The following is a 13986-nucleotide window of genomic DNA, read 5'->3' as shown; positions in this document are numbered from 1 at the left end:
GCTGTCTCCTTCCTTCTCAACTAAATTAAAAGATGCTGTGGTCATCGACATAGGAGTCCCTGCTCTCAATTTTGAAAATACAGCAAATCAAAGGCAAAACAGGCAGGTCACTAGTGATGCAAGTCGGTATTCGACATCCATCCATGTCTGAGGACGTCGGGAGATGACGTGGAAACTAGCCACTAGGGGCAACAGTGAGCACTGTTACAGTCAAGGAGGCTTTGGTTGTGGACGGGGATGGAAGTCGGAAGTTTACGTACACCTTAGCCAAATACATTTAAACTCAGTTTCACAATTCCTGACATTTAAACTGAGTAAAAAGTCCCCATCTTAGGTCAGTTAGGATCACCACTTTATTTTAAGAATGTGGAATGTCAGAATAATAGGAGAGAATGATTTCAGCTTTTATTTGTTTCTTCCATCACATTCCCAGTGGGTCAGAAGTTTACATGCACTCAATTAGTATTTGGTAGCATTGCCTTTAATAAAATAAAATAAAAACTTGGGTCAAACATTTCAGGTAGACTTCCACAACAAGTTGGGTGAATATTGGCCCATTCCTCCTGACAGAGCTGGTGTAACCGAGTCAGGTTAGTAGGCCTCCTTGCTCGCACACGGTTTTTCAGTTCTTCCCACAATTTTTTTATGGATTGAGGTCAGGGCTTTGTGATGGCCACTCCAATACCTTGACTTGTCCTTAAGCCATTTTGCCACAACTTTGAAAGTATGCTTGGGGTCATTGCCCATTTGGAAGACCAATTTGCAACCAAGCTTTAACTTCCTGACTGATGTCTTGAGATGTTGATTCAATATATTCATATCATTTTCCTTCCTCATAATGCCACCTATTTTGTGAAGGGCACCAGTCCCTCCTACAGCAAAGCACCCCACAACATGCTGCCACCCCTACTCTTCATGGTTGGGATGGTATCCTTCGGCTTGCAAGCCTCCCCTTTTAACTCCAAACATAACAATGGTCATTATGGCCAAACAGTTTTATTTTTGTTCCATCAGACCAGAGGACATTTCTCCAAAAAGTACAGATCTTTGTCCCCATGTGCAGTTGCAAACCCTAGTCTGGCTTTTTTATTTCAGTTTTTGAGCAGTGACTTCTTCCTTGCTGAGCGGCCATTCAGGTTATGTTGATATAGGAGTCGTTTTACTGTGTATATTGATACTTTTGTACCCGTTTCCTCCAGCATCGTCACAAGGTCCTTTGCTGTTCTAGGATTGATTTGCACTTTTCGCACCAAAGTACGTTCATTTCTAGGTGACAGAACACGTCTCCTTCCTGAGCGGTATGACGGCTGCGTGGTCCCATGTGGTTTATACTCGCGTACTGTTTGTACAGATGAACATGGTACCTTCAGGCATTTGGAAATTGCTCCCTAGGATGAACCCGGTGATGCGCTGTGCAGACCTCACTACCCTCTGGAGAGCCTTACGGTTATGGGCGGAGCAGTAGCCGTACCAGGCGGTGATACAGCCCGACAGGATGTTCTTGATTGTGCATCTGTAAAGGTTTGAGTGTTTTTGGTGACAGGAGACTGAAGAAATTCATCTTGAGGCTGAAGAGGCGCTGCTGCGCCTTCTTCACCACACTGTCTGTGTTGGTGGACCATTTCAGTTTGTCCGTGATGTGTACACTGAGGAACTTTAAAACTTTCCACCCTCTCCACTACTGTCCCGTTGACGTGGATAGGGGGCCGCTCCCTCTTTTTTCCTGAAGTCCACAATCATATCCTTTGTTTTGTTGACATTGAGAATGAGGTTATTTTCCTGACACCACACTCAGAGGGCCCGCACCTCACTGTAGGCAGTCTCATTGTTGTTGGTAATCAAGCCTGCCACTGTAGTGTCATCTGCAAACTTATTGAGTTGGAGGCGTGCATGGCCACGTGGTCGTGGGTGAACAGGGAGTACAGGAGAGGGCTGAAAATGCACCCTTGTGGGGCCCCAGTGTTGAGGGTCAGCTTCTAAAGCAATGACATCATTTTCCAAGCTGTATAAAAGGCAGTCAACTTAGTGTATGTAACCTTCTGACCCACTGGAATTGTGACAGTGAATTTAGCAAGACACCCCCAATAAAGGAGTGGTTCTGCAGGTGGGGACCACAGACCACTTCTCAGTTCCTATGCTTCCTGGCTGATATTTTGGTCACTTTTGAATGCTGGCGGTGCTTTCACTCTAGTGGTAGCATGAGACGGAGTCTACAACCCACACAAGTGGCTCAGGTAGTGCAGCTCATCCAGGATGGCACAGCAATGAGAGCTGTGGCAAGGTGGTTTGCTGTGTCTGTCAACGTAGTGTCCAGAGCATGGAGGCGCTACCAGGAGACAGGCCAGTACATCAGGAGATGTGGAGGAGGCCGTAGGAGGGCAACAACCCAGCAGCAGGACCGCTACCTCCGCCTCTGTGCAAGGAGGAGCAGGAGGAGTACTACCAGAGCCCTGCAAAAGTACCTCCAGCAGGCCACAAATGTGCATGTGTCTGCTCAAACGGTCAGAAACAGACTCCATGAGGGTGGTAATGAGGGCCTGACGTCCACAGGTGGGGGTTGTGCTTACAGCCCAACACCGTGCAGGACGTTTGGCATTTGCCAGAGAACACCAAGATTGGCAAATTCGCCACTGGCGCCCTGTGCTCTTCACAGATTAAAGCAGGTTCACACTGAGCGCATGTGACAGAGTCTGGAGACGCTACGGAGAACGTTCTGCAACATCCTCCAGCATGACCGGTTTGGCGGTGGGTCAGTCATGGTGGGGGGGGTTCGCACAGCCCTCCATGTTCTCACGAGGTAGCCTGACTGCCATTAGGTACAGAGATGAGATCCTCAGACCCCTTGTGAGACCATATGCTGGTGCGGTTGGCCTGGGTTCCTCCTAATGCAAGACAATGCTAGACCTCGTGTGGCTGGAGTGCGTCAGCAGTTCCTGCAAGAGGAAGGCATTGATGCTATGGACTGGCCTGCCCGTTCCCCAGACCTGAATCCAATTGAGCACATCTGGGACATCATGTCTCGCTCCATCCACCAACGCCACGTTGCACCAGACTGTCCAGGAGTTGGCGGATGCTTTAGTCCAGGTCTGGGAGGAGATCCCTCAGGAGACCATCCGCCACCTCATCAGGAGCATGCCCAGGCGTTGTAGGGAGGTCATAAAGGCACGTGGAGGCCCCATACACACTACTGAGCCTCATTGTGACTTGTTTTAAGGACATTACATCAAAGTTGGATCAGCCTGTAGTGTGGTTTTCCACTATAATTTTGAGTGTGACTCCAAATCCATACCGCCATGGGTTGATAAAAATAATCAAATTTGTGATTTTGTCATCAGCACATTCAACTATGTAAAGAAAAATGTATTTAATAAGAATATTTCATTCAGATCTAGGATGTGTTATTTTAGTGTTCCCTTTGTTGTTTTTTTAGCAGTGTATATATAAGTAAATGTGTGATCCTGTTTGTAAAACAGGTCAGGTTTTTTTGAGTATGGATTCAGTTCCACCAAGGATGGCGAGCCGCCCGAACCCAGGACATCAATGAAGATTTGCATGCGAAGATTTATTTTCCTTGGAGAACACTGAATTTGCACCATACTAAGGTGTGGTAGGAATTCTCTTGCAAAGCATCATTGCATCATACATTGCAGTGGGATTGTTATAAGCACATGCTACACTTAAACGCCTTAGTGTTTATTTATCGGCTCTGTCACTCACATTTGATTCCATCTTATGGTGGTTTATGTTAATATTTGTGAATTGGTTTGTGTTTTATGTGGACTCATGTTTATTGTATTGCCATTTCAACTTTGAAATCTGAGAGACCCTCAGAGTTGGGTGCACCCTAGTAAACTATAGGCCGATATCTAAGTCTGTTGTACTGTTGATGCATTTCATTCATATTGAGCTCGTTGTACAAATTTCACAAATCAATATATACTCAAGGGGATTCATTTTTTGTCTGTGTTTTTATTTACAAAATACAAGCCGGCGTTCCTTTCCTAAATTATCCAGTGGATTTTCATTTCCCCCTGTTGCTCCAGTAGCGAACCTAACTGATCCAATAGTTTAAGCTTAAACATACAGTAGCCCATAGTGTTTAGCAATTGTTACATATGCATCACCTGAGTAGCCTCTTCTCCAAGCGTAGAGAATATATACATGCACAGAATCTTTTAGTGCTGTAGACTAAAGAGCCTGAAAAAGCCAGATCTGCAGCCACTCCGTAACAAAAACAGGCGATGTTGGACAAGGCACACACCCTACTGTGGACTCTCCCAATGAAGCTATGCACCGCTGCCTTCCCATGCACACCCTATGGTGGCAGTCTTTTCACAGTGACCTGAGGGTGAGGGCAGGGTGCTGATCTCCTATGAGGCATCACAACCTGAGAAACTCTCCCATAGAAGATAGCTTCCTGACCTTTACCCTTCAGTTTAACCAGATCCACTGGCACAATGGACTCAAGAGTGGAATGGAATTACTCAGTGGGAATATGAGCTCATGCCATCGCTCGTAACTAAAGCCCATGGCATCTCATCTGGCAATACACTGAAGAGGTAGTGCTCATTTCAGTTGGAGACAGAATTGAAGCATAAAACCTATGTCAATGACAAATCAAATCTAATCAAAAACACACACAGGATCCCCAAGCCAGCCAGCATGAAATGTCTTAGGGTACAATCCAAAACATGGGACCCCCTACTGGAGCCCTGCACGGGCATGTATTTTAAGACCCCAGACCCTAACCATGCCCAAGACATTCAGGCCCTATTGTTTCTGCCAAGGTTAAGGCCCAGCCCAAAATCAGAAATGACTTCCTCAATTAGTAAACCTTTTAGCTGCTACTCTCCATCTGTCACAAGCTCCCTGCACTCGGAGTCCGTGAGTAACCATAGCAAGGGCTCCACTTGGGCTGCTCTGCTCAATGAAGAGACATTAGAGCAGTTAGCTGTAAACTCCTGACAAAACGCAAGGAACATCGTTATGATCCTAGTCAGGTATGACTACTGTGCAGCAGAGCACAAGCAAATGGCTCAGCTTCAAAATGATAGAGGTCAATTTAGTGACACCCGAACCCTGCCCGTACCCTAGTTCTTGATGAATAAACAGGCCTTGACCCGATGTTTAATGTCGGGGCCCGTCGACCTCAGGTCGGGTAGCGGAGCTCTACCCCACCAAGCGCCTTTTTCCTGCATCACCCCACCCCTCACTGGGGGTCCTCCACACTGAGGGTCTCTGGAAGCCCTGCCCCATGTATAGCTGGCGCACCACAGAGCTTGTTAACTCTAGACAAAGACCTGTATGAGGTGTCTGCACAGTCCCACTTCCTGGATGACTGATGAGGCTGGGGCAGACCAACTTGGGTAGACCATAGATATATACGGAGAAAACAAAGATGCTTCCAAGCTATTCTATGGACCAGTAGTGGACATCTCCAAGTCATAGAGGACTGCAGTGTGTGCATGCTCCTGTTCCAGTCCAGCTCCTATGAAGTAACCCTATCCTGATGTAATGAAAGACCAGAATTAGTTGATTGCTTGGCTGAAGTATGCGTGTCCTGCGCTGCAGCCCTCCAGGATCAGAGCTGCTGTCCCTGACATATAGGATGGACACTAAGCATTGGCTTAGCCATGCTAAACAATTCATTCATTCAATTGGACTGTGTACTTAAACCACACGTTAATGTTAATTCCATAGGGGGACATGGAGATGTGCTAAGTGGCGTTAAAGCACTCGATAAGACTGTGGCAAGTCACGATACAGGCTAAGTGGATAGTTAGTGTAGCCAATTAGCCTGGGGGGAGTCAGATGGGATGGACTAGCAGGTAGTGTTAAGGGAAATCATAAGACAATGGGGTAACCTAGTCATTTAGCCTGGGGGGAGTCAGATGGGATGGACTAGCAGGTAGTGTTAAGGGAAATCATAAGACAATGGGGTAACTTAGTAATTTAGCCTGGGGGGAGTCAGATGGGATGGACTAGCAGGTAGTGTTAAGGGAAATCATAAGACAATGGGGTAACCTAGTCATTTAGCCTGGGGGGAGTCAGATGGGATGGACTAGCAGGTAGTGTTAAGGGAAATCATAAGACAATGGGGTAACTTAGTAATTTAGCCTGGGGGGGATAAGAAGGGAATGGACTCGAGGCCAGCACAATCTAGTTAAACTGGACCAGGTTCAAAGCAGCACTGAGCCAGGTTTGGTCTGGGGGTCTCTTCAGGACAAGGTGCGAATGGGGCCGAATGTTCCCGCAGGGTGGGAGATGGCAGAGGGGAGGTGTGTTTTTATTTTTGATCTTTTTACCTTTATTTAACTAGGCAAGTCAGTTAAGAACAAATTCTTATTTTCAATGATGGCCTAGGAACAGTGGGTTAACTGCCTGTTCAGGGGCAGAACGACAGATTTGTACCTTGTCAGCTCGGGGATATGAACTTGCAACCTTTCGGTTACTAGTCCAACGCTCTAACCACTAGGCTACCCTGGCGTCCCGGGTAGCTGTGTGTGCTGGTTGTCAGTGAGTAATCTGAAGATTAAAAGGTAACAGACAGGGCCCCATTGTCTGCCCCTGTGCCCACTGAGCCCCCTTTGTCCTGGGGCATAGAGGGGCGTATGGATTAGTTTAGCCAGGGCAGGGGGACAGGGGTATCAGCTGGCACGCTTGGTTTTGGCAAAAATCCCACGAGAACAACCAGACCTGGGACACTAGGGCTCTAAATTCATAAATCTTTGATTCCTCACATCTTCTCAAACCCCATTGGAGAAGGTCTGAAGGGTTTGCGAAGGAGGCAAGGGGATAGGTTGCAGGGAATCACTGAAAAACTAATTGAGATAAAGCCACGACAGACCAGGGACACCAGGCTTTGGAGGGATGGGGAGGGTGAGGCTTACAGTGGGATGGCTACAGGGCTGCTTCTCTCTGGGGATCAGGAAGTAAGTCAATAGTGGAAAGTAGCTGTGCTCTGTGGTGCCGCTGCCTCAGGGCCAGATCAGTTACCAGGGCTATGAGCAGCCAGGGTGAGCCCAGGCCAGATGGACTGATCCCATTGCGCCTGCCACACACTTGGGGGCACACACACCATGCCTCCATTACTGAACACACAGACCTAGGTTACTCATGGGTCAAGAGGCAGACCAGAGCAAAACAGGATGTGTGTAACCAGCCACAACACACACAGACCGCAAGGGCCGTCATACACACACCTCAAACCTTGGGGTCAACGCCTAACCACAAATCAAACCTTGTCCCAAAGCACCCCATTATAACAAACCAGATATGGCTAAAGCCTATCGGGAGGGATACAGCGTGAATAGATTTGAATGAGGCCTCATTGGAAAAATATTAACTAAGTGGACTTAATAGTTTGAGCAGGCATCTCAAGCTCAGACCCGAACACAAAGGATCTGACAAATTCCTGAATGTGCTGAACACTTTGGCTCATAGCAGAGCACAGAGCCACATGTCACAATGCCAGGCAGCCACAGAGTCCAAAAGCAGTGCATGTCCATTGCTTCATGGCTAATAAAGAGAACACCGAATGCCAAGGCACAGACCACCAAAGTGGCAAGTGCTACAGCAGCACAACCAACAACAGCTTCCCATGGGACAGCCGGCAGGAGCCCTTCCAGGCTGGAGACCGTGTCCCAAATAGCACCCTACTCCCTATATTTGGGGCCGACTTACTGAGACGCCATAGAAACCAGCGAGAGGATCCATGATGAAACCTACTGTAATTGTATTTCACAGCAGATGTGTGCCATACGTAATGCAGCAAATTGAGGGATTTTATGGCAGTTGATAGGGCAGATAATAGCTAGTCCCATCAGGGTGTGTAATTATGTAGTATATCATCTGCTCATTATGCAGGGCAAAGAAAATGGATTTGAGCCCAGTGACCTTGACATGCACTGCGTAATATCTCAGCAGCTGTTGCATTGATGCTTTCACATGGCCCCAACAATAACCAGCGCAAATAAGGACGCATTAGCAACCATACATGTGGAAAGCCATGAGTCAACAGCACACTTTTGTGACACCCGCACTCCCAAGACCATTATTTAAGTGAATTTGTTGAAGGCACCCAACGAAATAACTCAGATACTGACCTGCAGAGTTTTACGGCTGTATCCAATTTAAGCAGCGGTCCCGGTCACGCGATCGGAAACAATGCAATGCCAACCACCTGGATTTGTGCGAGTCTTACCTAAAATAGACAACTGCAGCTGCCCCATAGGGCACCATGCTGACTAACAAGGGCGTCCAGACTACAGGAGAGGAACCATTTGAAGTGCACCAGTGCATTTACATTCCAAGACCAGTTGGTTGCCAATCACATGACTCATCGAGAGAACGTTAGTTCTATGAGGCTGAACTAAGGTCAGTTCTCTTTCAATAACTACAGCGATAAGGATGATTTTAGGGTTGGTAATACTGATCCTAAACCTGCACGTAGGGTAGTCTCGTCAACCCAGCCATAGACAAAAGCAGTAACTAAGGGTATTTTTCTGGCATAGGGAAACTGTCAATACTTTATCCACTTTCATAAAATACTGAATAGCAAGATGGAGATTAGAGGTCGAACGATTATGATTTTTCAACGCCGATACCGATAATTGGAGGACCAAAAAGGCCGATACGGATTAATGAGCAGATTTTTTTAAAAAAATGTTTTTGTAATAATGACAATTACAACAATACTGAATGAACACTTATTTTAACTTAATATAATACATCAATAAAATCAATTTAGCCTCAAATAAATAATGAAACATGTTCAATTTGGTTTAAATAAATGCAAAAACAGTGTTGGAGAATAAAGTAAAAGTGCAATATGTGCCATGCAAGAAAGCGAACATTTAAGTTCCTTGCTCAGAACATGAGAACATATGAAAGCTGGTGGTTCCTTTTAACATGAGTCTTCAATATTCCCAGGTAAGAAGTTTTAGGTTGTAGTTATTATAGGAATTATAGAACTATTTCCCTCTATACCATGTGTATTTCATTAACCTTTGACTATTAGATGTTCTTATTAGGCACTTTAGTATTGCCAGTGTAACAGTATAGCTTTCCGTCCCTCTCCTCGCTCCTCCCGGGGGTCGATAGGCTTGAAGTCATAAACAGCGCAATGCTTGACGCACAACAAAGAGCTGCTGGCAAAATGCACGAAAGTGCTGTTTGAATGAATGTTTACGCGCCTGCTTCTGCCTACCACCGCTCAGTCAGATACTTGTATGCTCAGACAGATTATATGCAACACAGAACACGCTAGATAATATCTAGTAATAGCAACCATGTGTACTTGACTAGTGATTATGATCGATTGTTTTAATAAGATAAGTTTAATGCTAGCTAGCAACTTACATTGGCTTACTGCATTCGCGTAACAGGCAGTCCTTGTGGAGTGCAACGAGAGAGAGGCAGGTTGTTATTGCGTTGGACTAGTTAACTGTAAGGTTGCAAGATTGTATCCCCCGAGCTGACACTGTGAAAATCTGTTGTTCTGCCCCTGAACAAGGCAGTTAACCCACCGTTCCTAGGCAGTCATTGAAAATAAGAATGCGTTCTTAACGGACTTGCCTAGTTAAATAAAAAAAAGGTATACATTTATTATTATTATTTTTAAAAAAATGTTTATTAAATCGGCGCCCAAAAATACAGATTTCCGATTATGAAAACTTGAAATCGGCCATTCCGATTAATCGGTCGACCTCTAATGGAGATCAGAGGTTATTTTTTAAAAACCTTTATTTAACTAGGCAAGTCAGTTAAGAACAAATTCGTATTTTTCGATGACGGCATAGGAACAGTGGTTTAACTGCCTTATTCAGGGGAAAAGAACGACAGGTTACCTGGTCAGCTCGGGAATTCGATCTTGCAACCTTACAGTTAACTAGTACAACGGATCAACTACCTGCAAAACCACTGCACAGGTTTTGCCTGAAAACTTTAGTTTTGAATTGCAGCGTTTTGTTCTGTCCTCTGTGATTTGTTGTCCCCTGAAATCCCCCCCGTATTGACGTAGTGTGATATAGTTATTCTATGCCAAAAGATTTGATTTGATTTGATTTGATTTGATATGCCAAAAGAGCCCATAATTAAAACTAGACTCTAGGTCACTGACTACCAACCTCTAGTCTATTTAGACCTGACACTGCAGAGGTTTAGGATGAGGACAGAGGAAGTGGCGACCGTAAAGGGGAAGTGGTATTATCTTAAACCGGGTATTATCTTAAACAGAGGTATCAAAGTCATTTTCCCCCAGGGGCCACATTTGGTCTTCAATAAGGCAGGCTACAGAATTTGTTATATGTAAAAATAAGCTAAATATTGTCCTCCGTCTATAGTTTCCGGAATTTTCAGATGCACCCTGACATGTAGGTGATTATTAGTGAGCTGGACACATTCAAGAAACTGTTTGAATGTTGGTCCATTATAATTGACAGTTGATTTGGTTTTTAGTCATTTTAAAGTATATTTAAAAATATTTGTTATAATAATAAGAGCACCCGCGGGCCATATTGGACCCCCCTCCCTGACTGCATGTTTGACACCCCTGATCTTGTTAGGAGCCCAGGCTGCCATAGGCATCAGTGAGAGGTGGTTTCACACCCCTGCAGTGATAATTCACACTCAGAGGGTTGCCCGAGAGGTCACCGCTGAGCAAGGACATACACTCCCCACTCAGGGTGGGCGAGAGGGTGTCACTGTCAAACCCCTGCAGCAACGTAACCTCTCAGTCAATGAAACACCCTGAAACGGATAGATATATATATCCCTACAACACTCGAAAACCAAACACGATCACATTCACCACATTAGCAAAAGAAAAACAGTCATGTCTCCTTTAAGAAATCAAATAACAATTTAACACAATTAACACTTTTCAGATTTATCAGTGAAAGATGACACTTGATCAAAGGCCTGTTATACAAAACAGAACAATTGATGACAACAGCAGACACGACCAGACTGATGCTGTTCGATTGATTCTTGATCAGATCGAGTCTGTCATTTGATAGACTTCTGTTGACACCCAATCAGTGACATTGAGATGGGGCAGGTGGGATAGCATTCGTTGGCATGTGGAATGGAATGCCTGTGCCCCATTAGGGATTATGTAATATGTATTTGGAGCCAAAACCCAGATGACAGTATCACATAGCCATCGGATGCTTCTGACCTCTCCCTCTAGCTCTGCCCAGTCTCAGTCTGTTGTCATGGGTGATATCTCTGGATGTGTAGGTGAGTATGAAAACAAACAGCGATGTGAATCTTGGTAAGCAGTATAATCTAGCAGCCAGCCATCTCCGAGATGCGCCAGACAGACACTCCCGTTTTCACTGACTTGATGTTGGTGTAAAAAGTAACGCAACATCTTGTGATAGGGAAATTGTGATGGGCAGGCGCAGGCCTATATGCTTCTCGATCAATTTTGCTTACATTAGATTTTCAGCTGGATGTTAATGGTGTGTTTAATGTGATATTGATTCAGCAATGTAACCAACAAAGACATTTAGACTACACATATAGAAATTAAACCGTTAAGGAGGCACTTTCGATTGGGTTATCAATCGATAATGGGATCGCTATCCACCAGCTCTCCATTAGAAAACGAATTTCAGAGCAGAGTTTACCGGCGAGCCACAGAACTTAGCGAAGCCCAAACCCCAGGACATAATCATGAACGGTAAATTAACCCCGGTTTTGCAGTAGCCATTTGGGGCCCTCATTCTCAGAACAATGAGAGTCTGAGCTGGGGCATAATAGGGGGAAGTTTGGTGCCGAGGTTAGTCAATAAATTATTGATTCAATTAACATACAGGCTACATATACAGTTGTGTGTCCAGTCACCTAATGCGCCTTGACAAGGCTGTTTTAGGGAAAGGAAACCACCGCCCAAACTCTCCACCGACGTTGTAGGCATCACATCCTGATAGAAAACACGGGCTTTCAACAACGAGCGTTTGATCTGTGTCATTTCATGAGCTTTGTTTGGATAAAGTAGAAGCCATTGTTTAACACGAAACCAGCATGAATTAGCAGAAAATTATCAAAATACGCCGAAATGGCAACAATGTAGCCTAGAAATTGTTTTTTGCAAGACATTTGCTGGCTCGTGCTACAATCTATCAATTCCCACTCACCGTAAGAAATTCGAGGCACGCTTCGCAGCGTTTCCCCAAATTCTTTCAGGGACCGTCGTAGGCTACTCCTTTTTCAGGCTACTTCCTCGCTGGCTGGACAAAAACAGACCAAATATGTCGACGCAGACGTTGTAAATTTAGAGGACAAACAATTAAACGTGCAGCTGGCGCCCTTCACTGTCAAGCCTCACAATGAAGCTGTAGATTCAATTGACTTGTTCAAACGACGTGCATCCCTCCTTTAGTAACGTTCTTTGGACCACAGAAGCAGACCACTCTGAAAATGAAGAATCGAATGAGTGGAGTTACCACATAGTCGAGCGAGGGTGAAATTGAAGGAGAAGCATGCCCCCCTCCAAAAAAAATCGATTTCTCCAGCTTGGAACCAATGAAGAACATGGCCTGAGCTTTATTTAAAATAGGGATGATGTCATATGCTAAACCACTGCCCCTCCTTTTATTTTCTGTGTGCGAGAGTGCCTTGCCCCATCCCTCACCCCCTCACTCATACTCTCGTGTATGAACTTCCAAAATCCAGCTGCATGGTTAATATTTAAACTACTGCAGGCCTACACTGGATGCCTGTAAGGCAAAACACATAGGCTATGCTACATAAGTATGTACACACAGTAGTCTGTCAAGGTTTCAGTTGGTTCAAAAATCGATTTGAATGCAATTGATAGTTTCTTGATATCAATGAAGAATAGGCATATTTATTCAACTGAGAAAGGCATTATTCACAGTCCTGGTTGTCTTATTTATTAGCATAACGTCACTGTCCGATGAAAACTTTGTAACTCGTTTTTTTGCAAAGCAGTAACTCAACGTGTTCTGAACATTTCAGAACTCTAGGACCATCAACATTTATTCAAATGAAGTTTAATAGTTGTATGTTCGTTAATGGGAAAATATGGTCATTTTATACATTCCCTGAAAAGCTTCCGTTCTGGTGATGTTTTCATTAGACAGCGACGATAAGGTGCATCTGTTGATGGTGCTTATGAAGAGATACAGCCTCAGCTACTTTGCTGCACGGCACTGACTGCCCACAATGGGAGTGGCGGCTTGCTTCTGTTCCCTCAGTTGCAGCTGCTGGCTTTACAATAGGAATCAATGCAAAGACGGGGAACATACAAAGACTATGAGATTGACAGAAGGAGATTGAATGAGACTGAATCGGGCCAAGACATCGGACATCAACTGGTTTGTTATACGGCGAGACGACAAAGAAGAACGAATGAAAGAGGAGGCTTTGGGCAAAGAAAAGTCCCAACTCACAGTGCCAGGAGAGGAGGGGGTTAGACTGGAAACAGACATGATTTATTCACTCTGGACTAGAGTGATGTGAAAGATGTAGACATAGGGATCATCACCATTCAAACTGCCTTTCTTACAGTGTGTGTGTGTGTTTACCTCATCTCATTATAGTGTGTGTGGAAGCGGGTGACTCATACGGTTCCGTTTGTCTAACCCCTCTGTCTGTCTTAGCTAATCACAGGGCTTTGCTAATTGTTACATCTGCAGCCTGTCAGCCTTGCCTATCATATAGGGCCTATTGCAGAGACTGGGGAACCAAGAGCCTCTCCCTGACGCTGTAGCTTTTATAGTATGTGTGTGTGTATTCGGCCGCAAACTAAGATCCTTAATTGGGTTGTCAGTAAAACAACTAAATCCAGTCACTTCCTGGTTCTGCCCACCCACCTCAATGCTCTGTCATGTTGTCCAGGGTGTGGCTCAATATTGGTCTCAATGGGAAAGCCTGTGGCAATGGAACAGGGATTAATTGTTCAACCAAAGGGGTTTCTTTCATCCCACTGTTTGTCTTATTGGCCCACAGTCTTCC

General features: G+C 45.0%; 1 protein-coding gene across 1 annotated transcript in view; it reads right to left on the bottom strand.

The window, feature by feature from the left end:
- The window catches only part of LOC118389205 (nascent polypeptide-associated complex subunit alpha, muscle-specific form-like), a 43538-nt gene extending 30986 nt beyond the window's left edge, over positions 1-12552 (bottom strand). The window contains exon 1 of the mRNA XM_035779034.2: positions 12144-12552. The gene's annotated coding sequence lies outside the window, so the exon portion shown is untranslated. The remainder of the gene's footprint in view (positions 1-12143) is intronic.
- Between the last annotated feature and the right edge of the window lie 1434 nt (positions 12553-13986).

The sequence above is a fragment of the Oncorhynchus keta genome, chromosome 10 (assembly GCF_023373465.1).
Source record: "Oncorhynchus keta strain PuntledgeMale-10-30-2019 chromosome 10, Oket_V2, whole genome shotgun sequence".
Classification (NCBI taxonomy): domain Eukaryota; kingdom Metazoa; phylum Chordata; class Actinopteri; order Salmoniformes; family Salmonidae; genus Oncorhynchus; species Oncorhynchus keta.
This window is presented reverse-complemented; position numbering and strand designations above follow the sequence as displayed.